This window comes from Cavia porcellus, unplaced genomic scaffold (genome assembly GCF_034190915.1).
Source record: "Cavia porcellus strain 051 isolate PalLab524CR breed Dunkin Hartley unplaced genomic scaffold, mCavPor4.1 scaffold_15, whole genome shotgun sequence".
NCBI classification, from domain to species: Eukaryota; Metazoa; Chordata; class Mammalia; order Rodentia; family Caviidae; genus Cavia; species Cavia porcellus.
In genome coordinates, this window is record NW_026947498.1 from 10,644,772 (window position 1) to 10,660,022 (window position 15,251).

Sequence of the window (15,251 nt, forward strand, 5' to 3'; positions counted from 1 at the left end):
GAGCAGAATGGTTTGTAGGGTCACTTTTTGAATGTCATTCTAAATACTTTAATTCTATAACCTGAACAGCTATTTCGAAGATGACAATGTGTAACTTATCAACCGGCAATTTCTTACCTTTTGTTTGTCTGTAATTTTGTATTATTTCTACCCTTTTTTTTTAATCTCCATGTATTTTTTTCATTTCCTTTTCTTTAAATAAAAAAAAAAAAAAGAAAAGAAAGGGGACCGGAGGTGGGTAGTCTAAGCAAAGAAGTGGCATGAGTATTAAAGTATCACCACAATTATTTTATTCATCATTTATTACTTTATCATGGCTCATAGTTAGAAAAGGGAAATACCAAAAACCCAACACAAATTAGAAAACAAAAATACAGTGACTGAAATAAAACACGTGGGTTTACAAACAGATTAGACACAGTGGGAAAAGTGATAGCCAACTGGAAGACAGGGCAGGTGAAAATACGCAGAAGCAGAGGTGAGCAGGGCTCCACACCCTTGCAATCCCAACACTCAGGAAGCTGAGACACTGGGCCCCCGAGTTCAAGGCCAGGACTACTTAGAGAAACCCTGTCTCAAAAAGAGAAGAGGAGGAGCAGAAGTAGAGGAAGGGAAGAGGAGAGGGCAGGAGGAGGAAGTGGAGGAGATGGGGAAGAGGAGGAGGAGGAGGAGGAGGAAGAGGAAGAGAAAAGGTTTGGCTGCAAAGTCTGAGTGAGGCAGTGAGTCTAACACAGTCCTTAAGGGGAGCCCCAGGGGCTGAAGAAAAATGAGGAAGTAGGCCAGAAGCAATGCTTGAAGATGTAACAAAAGATTTTTCAAAATTCAGCGCAGATAAACCGCAGATTATGGGAGCCAGCATCAACCCCAATCAGAATAAATATGAAGAAAACTACAGCTGTTTCAGCAGGACATTAAACCTGCCAAAGAAAAGTTTTGGTCGGTTCTTCATTGCCATGACAAAATGCCTGATACACAGTTTAAGAGGAGGAAAGCTTCCAGCCTGTGGCCACCCTGCTCCTGATTTATGGGTCTGGGGTGAGGCTGAATCAGGGCAGCAGGCGGTGTGGTGGAGGAATGTGGTTGGGCCACACTGGCAGATGGGGAGGAAGGCTTGGCCTAGGGCAAGTCTGGTCCCCAAGGTCGGGTCCTACAACCACACCCTTCACCAGGCCCCACCCCAACAACCTGTAGCTGTGAGCTTAATGAGGTCAGCACCCTGGTCACCACACCACACCCCAAAATCCCACCTCTGCACACTGTTGCCTTGGGGACCACGCCTTCAACACAGCAAGAACTAGGGGCACATTTGAGATCCAAACTGTAGCGAAAGCTGGAGGCTTTGCTCAGCCACCCTGAGGATCACCAGCGGTGCCGGCTGCTGCAGCGCTTGAGCAGGCGCACTCTGAAGTTCACCGTGGGACAATGGGACAATCTAACTGAAGCTTGACCTTCAGGCTGACAAGCAAAGCAGGTGTCCCCGCCACCCCAGGCACGGCCTTGGCTTCAGAAGAGGGTTTTCTGGAGCAGGCAGGGAACACAGCACAAGCAAGGTGCCCTGTGGTTTCTCTCGGAGACGGAACCAAGCCGGAGACATCTGTGGATGAGGACATCTGTAGATGAGGGTGGTGCTGACCGCCGGGCCCCTTCTGTCCTCCACAGAGTGGAAGGTGAGGCTCTGGCTGGCCCAGGCCCTCTACGAGCCAGGACATCCACCTTCCAGTGCCTGAGTCAGGCAGGCAGTGCCCTGACGTGCGGCCCAGGGCCTAGGTAGGAGCTCCTCACAGTCATGTGCCCGGTGTCCAATTTCATTTCAAGCAAGGGCTCCCCGTGATTGGCCTGGGGACCCCTCAGAAGAGCTGGGTGTGCTGAACCCATGGCCAGTTGTGGCAGTTGTGTGCCCCACCTTTTCTTCCTGCACTTCTCTTTTCATCCTCATGTAGATCCTGATCGCTGGACACAGAAGGGCTGTGGTCCAAGGGGCCTGGGGGCTGTCTGTAAACTACCAGGTTCTGAAAATCAGCCTGACTGCTCCCTGCCGCCTTGGGGTCTGCCACTGAAAAGTGAGCCTGGACTCCAGCAATCCCTGCTGCTCCCATCTCTCTCCAAGCAGGATAAGCTGTGCATTAAAGGAGCAGAAACCTGGCTTTGAGGGTGTCAAGTGGGGCTTATGGCTGTCTGAGAAACATGAGGAGCTGGGAATTCTGGGTCTCCCTGGGGTGCCAGCCTTGGGTGGAGTTTTGGGCCTGAGAATCATCGGAGGTCAAGGAGGTGACTGTTCCCAATAACCAGGTGAGTGAGAGTCACACAAGAGAACCCCATGGATGGAATCATCAGGGAGGTTGGCTCCCTCTTCCTCAGAACCCTCTTTCAGTACCATGGTTCTCAGGTTTTCCAGAGATTAAGAATCATAAATGCCTGCACATGAGGGATTTTATGCCAGCTTTCTTGCCTTTGGGGTAGAAATGATGTGACTGAAGGACAGAATTGTAATGCAGACTGCCACTCCAGTGAACTACCCAAGAAAGAAGCACAAGCTCCTGGAAGATCAGGGCGCACCTCCCCAGGCCCACAGCTAGCCACCTGAGAAACACACCCCTCCCATTTACCCAATAATACAAGCTTCAGTAATCACTTTAAGGCAGGGGTAGAAACATCTTTTTCAGCATTTAAGAGAAAAAAACAAAAGAAAAAACTTTAGAACTTCTAAGTAGCAGGGTAGCTCCACTTTGACTCCTCACAGCTGGCTGAGGGGAACTCTCTTCTGCCCAGGCCCCCAGGCATGTTTCTGAATTACCTGACTGTTAGAAGAGACAGGGAGGCTGGGAACTGGTTCTGAAGAGAACAAGGCCCAGTTCCATAGTTCCCTGAAAACAGAGGCATCGGAAATGTGGCATATGTGGTGGACCTGTGTAGACTGTGATGGCTCCCTGGAAAAATGACACACAGAGACAAAAGGCCACTGAGCTCGAAGCTCCAGTGAGACCCTGGTCACAGAAAGCGGCAAGCGGGGAGGCAGCTATTTGCCTGGAGGCCAAGAGCGGAGAGGCCAGTAGGCTTCCTGGCAGCCCCTGGGAGAATGCCCCAAGGAGAATGCCACTGGGTCCCACAGGGCATTGTGGGGCGCGCTTCTCTGGGTGCAGGCCCTGCCCATCCCATAGCCTCATATAAACCTGCCTACCACCCTCCCCAGTGGAGGGGGGTGGAGTGATGCAGTGGGTGGAAATACGTGCAGAAGGAAGCAGCAAGGGCCTTGCCGAGGTAGGCAGCAGATGCTGGGCCTCTGTGAAGTTGCTGGAGGTTCCCCAGCTTCCAGAATGCTCTTTATCTACTGATGAGCTCGCCAAAACTGTGTTACTAAAGTCTGGGCCTTTCCAGGTTCTTGGGATTCTGAACAAAGAATGGACTAGAAAACATGCATAGGATAGCGATCCTATGATCCCAGAACTTGGGAGGCTGACGCAGAGGACTGCTGCAAGTTTGAAGCTAGCTTGGGCTACATAGGGAGTTTGAGACTGGCCTATATTACATAGCAAGACCCTTGCTCAAAAAAAAAAAAAAAAAAAGATATTAAAGTAGGAAAAGAAATACAGACTGCACAATGTGAACTGAGTCCCTGAAAAACAGAACAGAGCCTATGAAGTTAATAGTTGCTGTCATTTGTATCCTCCATTCCAAGGTAGGATCTAGGCCATCCTATCAAATATCTGCTTAATCTTGCACCAGAGGAATGGAAGAAAGCATTCTCTGATGGATCCCATGTTGCAAGACTTAAAAAAGTGCTGTGTGTGTGTGTGTGTGTGTGTGTGTGTGTGTGTGTGTGTGTGTCCTGGATCTCCCTGGTTGATGGGTCCCACTTACCAGCCCAGCTACTTTCCATGCCCTGATCTCCTACACTGGGAGGAAGGATATGGAACCAAGGCATGTCCTGGGTTGGTTTGAGATGGAAGTGTAAGCCAGATATGGTGGCACACATTTGTATTTCAACACTCTGGAAGGCTGAACCAGAAAGGTTGTAAGTTTAAGCCCAGCCTGGGCAATTTAGTCACTTGGTAAGACCCTGTCTTAGGGGGCTGGGGATTTAGCTCAGTGGCATAAGCGCCAGCCTTGCAAGTGCGTGGTCATGAGTTTGAGCCCCAGTACCAATAAAAAACAACAACAACTAAAAAGACCGTATCTCCAAATGAAAAGGAAGAATGAACTGAGGATATAGTAAAGACACTGGGTTTAATTTCCAGTACTGAATACATAAAAAGATGAAAATGTAGATACAGACATTAATGGCTGCTAACAAAGTAATGAAGATCTAAACATATAAAGGGCTCACATTACACATGCACTGTTTTGTTCATTGTATGTTTAATTTCAGTGATAAAGTGGTTTTCAAAAACAAGTTAGGATTATCCCCCAAAAAGCTAGAAACAGCTTTCAAACAGCTAGAAGCAAAACTACACAGCAACAAAACTCCAACAAGCTGAAACATTCACAAAATCAAGATAAGGAAAAGCAACGACAACAAATGCGCTTCCGGAGCCCAGACAGGGCTGTGCCGGTACAGTTTGGGTCTAAAGTGTCCTCACAAGGCTCATGGCTTGAAGGCTTTCTCCCAAAGCAGCAGTGTTCAGAGGGGGACCTCAAGGAGGTGATTGTATGCTGAAGGCCTGTCACTAAGGTGATCCACTGATTGATTCATAGCTGAGTGGGCTGAGTAGGGGCTTTGCCATCAAAGTAATCCTCCTCTGCTTCCTGGCCACTGTGGAGTGGGAAGCTTCAGAACCCCCACCATGATGCTCTGCCTCAACACAGGCCCAAATGCAACAGAACCCATCAAACATGGACCAAACCTCTGAGTCTGTGAGCCAATGAGCCTTCCATCCCTTCAGTTCATTTTCTCAGGTGGTCGCAGTGACAGAACACTAACAGGCGCACGACTCCTATACCTTTGCATTTGTGGTGTGGAGAAGGTATGGTCACGGCACCATTTTACAGGCTTGGAGGCAAAGTCATACGATGGGAAGGGTGCTCTGCTGAGAATGCATGAAGTGGTGAAGAGCACTGTCCCAACCCTGAAACAAGACAAGCTGGGTAATCTGCATGTCTGTCACAGAGCCACAGAGCAAGTGAATCCTTCAGCCAGGATCTAATCACACTCTCAACAGAGAGCAGCTAGAGCCAAGGCCACCACAAACAGACAAGATTTCAGATAAAGCTGTTAGCAAGTTGTTAAAAGGCAACTCTGGGCTGTGTGAGTTCACAGAGCCCTGGGAGCTGGGACACCAGGCAGTCTCCTTTCCATGTGTGGCTTTTCACAGGACTCCCCAGGTCTTTCCCCACAGGAAAGCCTACAAGAAGGGTTCAACCAGAGACAGCCATTCTGGTAGGGATCCCTCTAAAGGGATCAGCCACTCTGGGTTGTCGTGGAACAATGCCTTCTGAGGCTGGAGGAAGGGCAGGATGTCCTTCCACCGGGACACATGAGAGTACCAGCAGGGCTGCAGAAGGGTCAAGGGACATATCCTGTCTTTTAAGCAAGGGTCGGAACCCACAAGGCCCATTTTTTTGGAGGACTTTTGGCTCTGAAAGAATGGGATCCCCGGAAATACCCTACTCAAGCCCCAGGGCCATGTGGTGAGGCCACGGAATCAAAGAACTCCATCTGCGCCCAGACCCAGCTCACAAGCAGCAGGAAACAAGGAAAAGCAGTCTGCTGTGGCATTGAGGATGCAGAGGGGCCCAGCAGTGGATGGGTAGGGGTGCACATGGGGACCTCGAGCGAAGATGCAGTGGGAACAGAGAAGAGCTTCCCACTAAACCAGTGCCCTTAGCTTACTGGAAACCAGCACCCTCAGAACAGTTATTGGTAAGACCCAGCAAGCAAACCAGCACCTTGTAGAACACTGGGAAGATAGCATGGGAAACCAGCCCACCTGAGTAAAAGCTGACATCAAAGGACTTTGAGTTTGGGACTACAGAAGGTAACCATAGAAACAGAACAACCTAAACACAGCTCACAGCTTGACTGACTCAATGACAGTCTAACGGAAAAGGGTGCCACAGTCTAAAGAAAAGCAGCAGCTCGCAGCTGCCAGTGCCACTGACCTCAGGCACTGCAGCACTGCACACATCGGCTCCTAGCAAAGTACAACAGACAACCCAGCCAGAGATGAACTCTGCAGAGCCAGAATCAGAGGCACTCCTACGGGGGGGATTATCGGACAGGAGTCTATGTTGCTGGTTCAAGTGGAAAAGGCAAACAACATGAGTGAAAAGATAGGAATTTAAGCCCTGAGCCAGAAACCAAGAAAATGAAATGTAGACATAAAACAGTCACAGAGGGGAGGGCTTCTGACACTGGCTCATGAGTAGGCTCAACTCACCCAAGGACAGGATCAACGAGGCCAAGTGCACAGCCATCAGGCAGAGTCACACAAGGGAAAGATGAAAGAGAAGAACAGGCCTGGGATGATTTAAAATGGGCCACCTTAGGTATAACTGAGCCACCAGAAAGGGGTATGAGAATAGGACAGAGGAACACTTCAAAAAAGAATGGCTAAGAATGCTCCAAAAGTAATGGAAGACACCACTCCACATCACCAAGAGAAGAAAGCCCTACCAGGATTCAAAGTATTTTTAAAGCCATGATATTCACACTTTTGAAACCAAAAATAAAAAAGACATATTGCAGGTAGACAAAGGGAAAAGATGACCACCCCACACAGATGGAGAAGGGTGAGAGCCTGGGGTGCCTGTCATCAGAGGGTACACCAACCAAGAGAACAGGAAGGACATATTTAGGGACCATAATCCCATGGGCCGCTGTGGCTCATGGTAGAGTTTAGTGTCTGCAAGGCCCCAGGTTCAAGTGCCCCGGTAACACAAACAAAATACAAACAAGGTAAGACCAGAAGGCCACATCTCTACACCCACCAAGCATCTTCCAAAAGTGAAGCAGATGTACCGTGCTGGGTTAGACGGAGGCAGCTCACTGTGGTTTACCTCTCTTACTGAACCCAGCTCAGATTCCCACAGCACACATTGGGTAGGGGAGGAGCCGCACATTAGAGCAAGGCCTGCCTGAGGGAGGCCTTTCCCAGTGTCCCTTCCTCGCCCCCTAGCTTAGACAGAAGGTGCCTGTGAAGCAGGATGAGCTCCAGGCAAACCTACCTTTCTGGTCAGAGAGGGAGAGCACTACACCAGAGTGTATGGGGAGAACCCATGTCTTGCTTTGGTTTGGTTTTGCTTTTCTTCTCTCAGCTCTCCCAGCCAAGGGGACCTGACCACAGAGTGGCACTGTGACATAACAGCAGAGCACACACAAAACCCCAAGAGGAAATTCTGTATGTCAGACACCCCAAGCAGGAAGAGGGAAGCTTGTGTTCCCAAGAGTGTACGTGTGCGGTGTGGGGGACGCCCCTTATATTTTCCTTGGCTATTGCCTCTTAGCTCCAGCATAACCCTGATCACAGGGAACTGTGGGGCAGCGGGGGCAAAGTTTCTAAAGAACTTATTTTTGTAACCAGAGGACTGTCCAGGAGCCCTGGAAGCTGGTGACAGTGACAATCTTAGAAAGGAGAGATGAAGGGGGTCCCTAATTCCCAGGCTGCTCCCTGAGCAGCATCTCAGGGGACAGGTCACCACGGCAGGGCAAGGACCTTGAGAGCCGACCCAAGAAAGGACCGCAGCCCACAAAAAGGAAGACAGAGCTCACATCTGAAACGGACCACAGAACATGACTTACCATGGGATTATCAGACCAACTCAGCTACTACAAGTATACTCTTTCAAATAGAAATTCTCAGGAGAGAAACAGATGATATCTTCTTTTTAACCCATAGAAACTTAGAGTTTAAAAACAGTATTAAGAATCTTTTTTTTTTCCCCACGAGTCCAGATAAATAAAATAGTATTAAGAATCTTTATCCCTCTGCTAGCCTCAAGGGCAGAACAGGATCAACAGAGGATAGATCTGCCAAAAGATGAAGATGGAACATGTGTGTGCACATGTGCGTGCACGTGTATGTGCGGTACCTGGGATTGAACCCAGAACCTTCATACTACGTCCTCAGGCCTTTGTAATTTTTTGTATTTTTGAGACAGGGTCTCACTCAGTTGCCCAGGCTGGGCTGAAGTTTGCTATTCTCTTGACTCAGCCTCCCAGACTGATGCCTTAAAGATGGAGTTTTTGACACAAGGTTTCACTATGTGGTATGGGGTGGCCTTGAGCTCATGCTAATCCTCCGGCCTCTGGGATTACAGGCGGGTGCCACTATGCTCAGCCACCAAAGATGGAATCTTGAATGCAACAAGCGAGAATGAACCAGTCACATACCAAGACTCCACAGAAAGACTATCAGATTCTTCATCAGAAGTTCTGAAGGCAAGGCAGTGGGCCGACATCTTCAAATCACTGCAAGCAAAACTGTCAACCAAGAACACTGTCTGGCACAACTGTCCTTCAGAAGGAAGGAAGGATGAGACTCCCAGACAAACAGAGCAGAGCATCTGTCACCACGAGCTGCTCTGCAGTGCTTCCTGTGTGCAAGGGGGACTGCAGAGAGGGAGGAAAAGAAACACATGAGAAGCTGTTACAAGCTTACAAGCCTGGTGCACTTGGATTAGGACCATACATTTGATTTTGGTGTAACGGAAGAGACAAGTGCATTAAAAATTACTGATTTCTGGTTTTGGACATAATGTAAAAGAAGTAAATTTTTGCCATCAACAGTGGAAATAGTGGGAATAGGTCCTATGGGAGCAGAGTGTTTTACATTATTGAGATGAGCCTGAATAAATTCAAACTGGAGAGTCAGGGATTTAGCTCAGTAGCATAAGCACCTACCTGGCAAGTGTGAGGTTATGAGTTCGATCCCCAGTACCCACCCCAAAATCAAATGGGAGCATTAAAGTCAGACATTAAATGTCATCTCCATGGCAACCTCAAGACAATAGCTACAAAATATGCACCAAAGGAGATGAGAAATATGTTTTGCTACAAAAGAAAATCAACCAAACTCAAAGGATGACAATACTGGAAGAAACGAGACAGAAAGAAGCCAGATGACACATAGAAAAGAAAGGGTAAAATGACAAACTCAGCTCCTCCTTATCAATAATTAACTGGATCCTACTCTCTAAAATCAGAGCTTGGGTGAACAGGTTTTTTAATGACATGACCCAACTGTCTATTTCCTAAAAGAAACTCGGTCCAAGCTAGAGACACACATCGGCTGACAGTGAGAGAATGAAAAAGACTCAGATGCAAATGGTGACAAAAAGCTGGGGAACTCAAACAGGCAGATCACAAGGAGATAAACAGCCAAACAAGGTGTTGCACACCTGAAGTCTCAGCCCTCTGCCTGGCTGAGGCAGGAGGATCAAAAGTTCAAGCCCAACATGGGTAACTTAGCAATGCAGTGAGACTCTGTCTTAAAATATATTACTTTAAATTTATACTTTTATTAGTGCACGTTGCAGTATGTAATGATTACTCTGATTGATCATGAGTTGGAATAGGTACATAATACATCTTCTGATCACACCTGCTAAAAGACTTATGCTTGACCTTAGCCAAAAGGCTGAGAAGCTGGTAAAGAAACCTATGAAAGAGGACTTCCAGAACTGCTTCAGGAGGTACACACTCACTGCAGACACAGTCTCTGCAGTATTTCCAGTGCCCAGCTGTCAGGGCCCATGGACGTGGGCACTGTAGATATGGAAGGCTGACTGAATTTGTTTTAAGGGAAAAGCCAGGCATGGTGGGAGGCTGAGGCAGGGGGACTGCAAATTTTAGTTCAGCCTGGACAACCTAGTGACTTAAGCCGACCCTGTTTCAGTGCAGTTGTGGCTCAGTGCAAAGGCTCTGGGTTTGATCCCAGTACCAAAGCAAAACAAAACAAGGAGAGGGAAAGAGGCTGGAGATTTAGCTCAGTGGCATAAGCGCCTGCCTTGCAAGTGTGTTGTGAGTTTGATCCCAGGTACCAAGAGAAGAGAAATCCTGATACCAGTGGACACCCAGGCAGGGACTGCACAAGAGTCCTCCGACTGACTCAGCCCACGGAAGCTGCTGTATGCGCAGTCAGGCCCACACACCTGCTGCTGAAGGCCAGATGTCACCGTGGGGCTAGAAGACCTCCTTTCCCAAGAGGTGACCTGGTGGCCATCTGCAGCTGGCCTCACTGAGCTGGCAGGCCAGTTTCCTGGAGTGACTGCCCAGCCTCATACAGTTCCCTAGCACACTGGCCATCTTTTGGTACCTTACCCATTTCCGGTTGCTTTTCTTTTCCTCTGAAGTTCAGCAAGTTTTTCTTAGTTTTTAGACACAAACCAAAAGACCCTCAGGCCCTGCAGACCCTCGGGATGCACAAAGACTTGTGTGGTACCCAAACGTCCACAACTTCCTCCTGCCTCTTCTCTTTGGCTGGAAAATCACAGGCAGGACCAAATGATACCCAGTCAGATTCCACAGACTGGTGATTATCCATCTCCCTCAAACTGAAGTCGCAGCACTGCTCTGCAATCTTGGCACTCTGGGTGGCTGAGCAGGAGGATCATGGGTTTCAGACCAGCCTTGGCAGCTTGGCCACTCAGCGAGTCTGAGAGTCTGAGAACAGACCTCTGGCTGTAGACGGCTCCTCTGTGGGCAGCACTGTAGCAGCTGGGATTAGCGTAGACCACAAGGCAGTAACTAAGGAGCCCTGGGCTGCTCTTGCAGTCTGGGGCAGGCTGGAGACGGACCTCAGTACTTTGAAAGCATCCTCGAACACCTGACTCAACTCATCTTGTTCAACACGAGTCCCCCTTCATGAATAAAGAGAGGATTCTCCATCTTCAACCGCTTTTATTTTTGAGACAGGGCCTCTACAGTTGTCCAGGTTGGCCAGGAACTGCAATCCTCCCACCTCAGTCTCCCCAGTGGCTGCCCTCAAAATTTAAATGTAGCTCAGTGGGAAGGTCCTGGGTTCAAACCCCAGTACCTCACCAAAACAACAAAGCAAACAAAACATAGTTACTAGCTTCTGTTTATGTTAGGCCAGAGGGTGGCTGCCAGTAGGGGCTGGGGGACGCTGAGGGATTAGTTTCTGTTTTGTCAGACATCAGGTTCTTGTTAGTGGAGTCAACAGCTGCATAGGCACATGCTGGACAGGGACAAAGAGGGCAAACCTTATGGGACCCATAAGATGGCAAACCTTATGGCCACAGTAAAATGTGCTATTAGATTTGAAAAAAATACCAGGTCATCAGATCCATGAATGTTGTATTTAGATCTTAATTTCCCTCAGTAATGTTTATATTACTACCTTTATCACTGTGTTTTATGTATTACAAATGCTATTTTTAGCTGGGCATGGTGGCTCAGGCCTGTAATCCCAGCACTTGGGAGGCTGAGGCAGGAGGTTCGTTGTGAGTTCAACACCAGCCTGGGCTATAAAGTGAGCTCAAGAGAAGACTTGAGCTGCTGTGAAAAAAAAAAAAAAAAAAAAGCTGCTGTGAGATACCAACTACAATAAATAAAACTACTCGGTGTAGTAGTGCGTACAATCTTAGTATCTAGGAGGCTGAAGCAGGAGGACTGCTACAAGTCTGAAGACAGCCTGGACTACCTAGAGAACTGCCATAGAGAAGACCCTGTCTCAAAAAGACAAAAAAAAGCTATTTTAGAACTTCATTTTCCTGTGAGACAGACGGAGAGAGAAGGTGGACACTGAGCACAGGGTCTTCATATCAAGCGACCTCTCAGTCATTAAGACAGGATCTTGCTAAAGTTGTCCAGGCTGAGATTGAACTTGAGATTCTCCTGCCTCAGCCTCCCAGGTGGTCAGATTATAGGTATGTGCCACCACCATGCCTGGCCCCTTTCCTTCCCTCCTCTCCTGCCTCGCCTCTTTGTTCCTTTCTTGTTAGTATATAAATATATGGTTATTTTTGTATACCGAATAAATCCTGATAATGCACTGAGTACTTTGCTGAATAATGAACTCTCTAAAGTTGGTATCTCACAGCAGCTTTTTTTTTTCACACCAGCTTTTTATCTGTGTGCATGTTTCCTGAACACCAGCGTGGACCAAACCCCGTGGCGTGGCCCCAGGGGCTGAGCCGTGCAGGCTGTCAGCACTCAGGGCTCAGTGGGACAGGAGGAGGAGCAGGGTAAGGCCCCAGGGCACAGGCTCCAGTCACGCAGTCTCACGTCTACCACAGCCCCTGGGCCCAGCCAGGCCAGTGTGGGAAGGGACCCAGGGCACCACTGCTACCTGGGAGAGAAAAAGAAAACAGACTCCATCCATGGACACACGTTCTACTCCTGCGAGGCCAGAACCCTGCCATCCAAGCCAGCACTGAAGCAAGGCAGGAGGTCCGAGTTTCCACGCAGCCTGGACAAGTTGGTGAGCTCCTGTCTCAAAATAACACATGGGCTGGGGATACAGCTCGGTGTAAAAGGCTCTGGCTTCACTCTAAGGCACTGCCAAAAACAGAAAAGATTATAATCATAAGAAATGCAGAAAGCAGCTGGGCGTGGTGGCTCATGCCTGTAATCCCAGCACTCGGGAGGCTGAGGCAGGAGGATCATTGTGATTTTGAGACCAGCCTGGGCTACAAAGTGAGCTCAAGGCCAGCCTGAACTGCATAGTGAGACCCTGTCTCAAAAAGAGAAAAAAAAAAAAAAAAAAGCAAAAAGCTGCAAAAATCCACAGAACTAGAGATGAAATGTTTTTAACTTTGTTAATATTTGTTTCAATGCAGCCAGGCATGGTGGTGAATGCCTATAATTTCAGCATTTGGGAAGCTGAGGCAGGAGGATCCCTGGGGAGGCTGGGGTATGTCATACGTGTAAGGCTAGCCTAGACGAATAGCAAGACCCTGTTTCCGAAAAAAAAAAAAGAAAAAAGAAAAAAAAGGCTTGAAACCAAGACCAAGGCGATGACCCCAGCACTCAGGAGGCAAAGGGTTGCAAGTTGACACCAGCCCGGGCAACTTACCAAGACCCTGTCTCCAAATAAAATCTGGTAAAGAGCTGGGGATGTGTTCATTGTTGGTAGAGCACTTGCTTACATTCATAAGGTTCAATCCTCAGAACAAAAACAAAAACAAACAACCTAGATAGCACAACAGACCAGCAATCATGGAAAAAGCTGTAGTACTAAAATACCTAGCTCCTTAAAAAGGACATCACCTCCAGCCCTTTCACAGATCTTGTCTTGACCCCCCCCAAAATAAATAAAACTACTCGGTGTAGTAGTGCGTACTATCCTAGTATCTAGGAGGCTGAAGCAGGAGGACTGCTACAAGTCTGAAGACAGCCAGGACTACCTAGTGAGACTGTCTCAAAAGCCAAAGTGAAATAAATAAACGGAAGATCTTCCACCAAACCTTTTCCATTGCGGTTGCCATGGAAGTTAATAGTCATTCCAGCACAAACTCAGCACAAAAACCAGATGTGCTCACCTCATGAGCATAGACTCAAAACTCCTGAACAACACAGCCCAGCAAGTTCACAGTGCAGCCAACCGGCTGTGTACAGTGCCCAGGCCTCAATGGGGAATGACCTCATGCTGGTGACAGCTACCTGCTCTGCTCAGCCTTCCATCCTAACACCAATGCCATCTGCACACCCTTCCAGACACGCCTGGAGATGTGCACCAGAGACTCCTAGCACCCTGACGCCGTCCGGCCTGCTCTGGGGTGGAGGCCCAGGGTGGGCCCCAGAAAGCAGAGCCCCCAGGTAGATGTGGTTCCGGAGGTGAGGTGCAAGGCAGGAGTGGGACAGGCTGGGAAGAGATGGAGGGACAAGGGATGGGACAGAGGTTGAACCCCATGCCTGGGGCCACAGCAGGATCCAGGGCCAGTGCCTGGGGCTCCTGGGACAATTAAGCCCAGACTAGAGGGTGCTCTAGCCAAATGCGCCCAGCACCAGCATGCACAACTATTGGCTTGCCGCCTCCCCCTGGCTGGCTGCTCCTTCACCAGCCACCTCCAGGGACCAGCTCATGCTCTCCTGTAGTGGCTCAGCATCCACAGGACCCTTCCCCTCGCTGGCATTACCCAGCTCTCTGGAGACTGAGCTGAAGGAACAGACAATAGAGGCAAGAAAATGGCCAGGACACTGCAGGAGACTGAAGCAGGATGATTCCAAATTCAACGCCAGCTCAGGCAACTTACAGGAGACCCTGTCTGCATAGCTCAGGGGTACAGCACTTGCCTGGCATGCTCGAGGCCCTGCTTCCCACTCCAGGACCCCTCCAGCAGATGCCTACTCCCCAAGCCACCGCACCACCCAGCAAGGCCACAGCCAACCCTCATTGTAAGACAGGGATTGCTGGCACCTGTGCCACTTTGCAGGAGGGCCCCACAGGGGACAGGTCAGGTCTTGCAGTGCAGCAAGCTCAAAGCAGCAGTTGTGGTCTGGGCTGAGTAGCAGCAGTTGCGGTCTGGGCTGAGTTTATCTCTTTAAAGTGAAGGGCAGGGCAGGGCAGAGGGGACGCAGTTTGACACTCAGGTGTCCCTGTCCCTACCTCAGGCTGGACATGCAGGCTGAAGAGGCAGCAGGCACCAGCTTTGCCCCACACATCACTTTGCTGCTACCACCTCCCCCACACAGGGTGGCCATTCCCACTAGAGGCATCCTCCCGGCTTCTAGACAGCTCACTTGGCTGGTGCTGGGTCCAACACTGAGGACCCAGGCCCCGGCCACTTCCCACAAGGCCGCAACTCCACTGCTGTGCCAGCACTGCTTCCCCAGGGCCAGCTGCTGGGGGTGGACCTGACCCTGCGGGCCAGCAGACCCACAGCTGGGGGCACAGGGGAGGCGCAGCATGGGGCTGCAACCCTGCAGCTGGCAAATGGGACCCACCTTCCTGAGCGCTGCTGCCAGGGCAGGGCTAGCCGGCACCACCTGCAGCTGGGGCTCCATAGGGTTTCCTTCCCCACCTGTGTGCCACAGCGTTCTTGTGGGCACTGCCAGGTCACAAAGAGACCATCACTGCCCTCCTGAAGGCAGGCCTGGCTGCTGTAAGTCCTGTTCTGCCCAGAGGAGGCCACTTCAAGTGTGGCTCTAACATAGCCACTGAGCCTGCTAAGGGGACTCTCTACCCAAATGTCACCACCACCCACACCCACCTCTGCCACCTGTGCCCCTGGCTCCCCAGGTCTGGAGCTGTGGCTCTCAGGAGGGCATGGCAAGGTCCCCGTTTCCAGCCACACTGCTCTTGGAGCCCAGCCCCTGGCGCCAGGACAAGACTGCCACTTTTCATGCCCAGCAC

General features: G+C 49.7%; 1 pseudogene; it reads right to left on the reverse strand.

Annotated features, from left to right (window-relative positions):
- The window catches only part of LOC134470541 (uncharacterized), a 21,928-nt pseudogene extending 7,026 nt beyond the window's left edge, over positions 1-14,902 (reverse strand).
- Between the last annotated feature and the right edge of the window lie 349 nt (positions 14,903-15,251).